Source organism: Lampris incognitus, chromosome 2, assembly GCF_029633865.1.
Source record: "Lampris incognitus isolate fLamInc1 chromosome 2, fLamInc1.hap2, whole genome shotgun sequence".
In the NCBI taxonomy this organism is placed as follows: Eukaryota; Metazoa; Chordata; class Actinopteri; order Lampriformes; family Lampridae; genus Lampris; species Lampris incognitus.
This window is the reverse complement of record NC_079212.1, coordinates 134,626,912-134,628,205: the sequence shown is the minus strand read 5'-3', so window position 1 is coordinate 134,628,205 and position 1,294 is coordinate 134,626,912. Positions and strand designations below refer to the sequence as shown.

The following is a 1,294-nucleotide window of genomic DNA, read 5'->3' as shown; positions in this document are numbered from 1 at the left end:
GGATCAAATACACACACACACACACACACACACACAAAAACCAGAATCGGCGTGTGCGACTCTTTCTGTGTTGTGTTATCTCACACCAAAGAATGAGTGGCGGAGTTTGTACGATGCAGGACCGCTGAAGCGAAGTGGGGTGCGTCATTTTAACATTCACCCCAAAGAATAAAGGGGGGGAGCGCACGCGCACCCAATAGCGAGGAAAGTTTTTTTTTGTCTTTCAGTATACCGACACGTGAATCTCCTCTTGGAGAAGGGGCTTATAGTATTTGCTGTGTTTTTTTTCCTTACCAGATAAGGCCAATATCTTCCACCATAACCCATCACGCTGGCACATAGAGGAAATTTGATCAAGCGCGCGGCTCACTGTTTACACATATCTGATAACTCATAACCGGAGGTCGGTTGTGTTTTCATTTCCTGTCTCTTATCCCCCTTATCTTTTGGGGGGGCATTTTTCCGATGGGCCGATGTTGTCAGGCACCTTGTCTCTTGTCTAATATACAAACACACAGGGTCTACTCCAAACTGTAGAGCCCGTTCGTTAGTTCAGATGAGCCTGCAGCTCCTAACAACAGTGGCCAATCATTAACCACACTGGCGAGGATCATGTCAGATGGTGCAGTCTTCTATGTAACGTGTGTTATCATATTCGTGGGTATGAATCAAACCCAGCTTTCAGGCCTCAGCTCCGCGTACTGTGGGAGGACGCCTTTGCTCAGATTGTTGCGTCGTCCGGTTAAAAATCCTTTAAAATGAAACGGGTGATTTATGACCCTCCCATGGTTTTGGTGTAACATCTGGAGCAGGGCATATGCCCGTTTCTATGGCTGATGCTTAATGCTCCAGGTTCGCCGGTCTGGGTCTGAGTCAGTTTGCCCCCCCCCTACCCCCCCCCCCCCCCCCCGGTCATGTGTGCAAAGGGTCTGTTGTCACGGACCCTGGAGAATGTGACGCGAAACCTACAGTTTTATTATTTGGAGAGAGGATGTTTGGGTATGAATGGCGCTGAATGGATTCGACCTCCATTATCAGGAGTTCGCTATTCAGTTACTGAAGATGCCGTGTATGTCGTGAGTCGCTGCACCGGTGGTCTTGTCGTCAGAAAGTTCGGCTTTCAGTAGAAGGGCAGACGTGGAGTCCCCCGATGTCACGTTGCAGTGTTGTGATGAAACAGTCTTAGACGGCTAAATCCCATCGCGTGAAACCATCCACTGGCCTGACGTGTCGGAGATGTGCAGGGGGGGCCCATTAGCAGCTGATGTGGCCAGATGGGAAGCATTAAGTCATT

The 1,294-nt window shown here is 49.5% G+C and overlaps 1 protein-coding gene across 1 annotated transcript in view; it reads left to right on the top strand.

Annotated features, from left to right (window-relative positions):
* pcsk1 (proprotein convertase subtilisin/kexin type 1) overlaps window positions 1-1,294 on the top strand; it is a 30,162-nt gene that overhangs the window by 6,843 nt on the left and 22,025 nt on the right. The gene's annotated exons all lie outside the window — the stretch shown is intronic.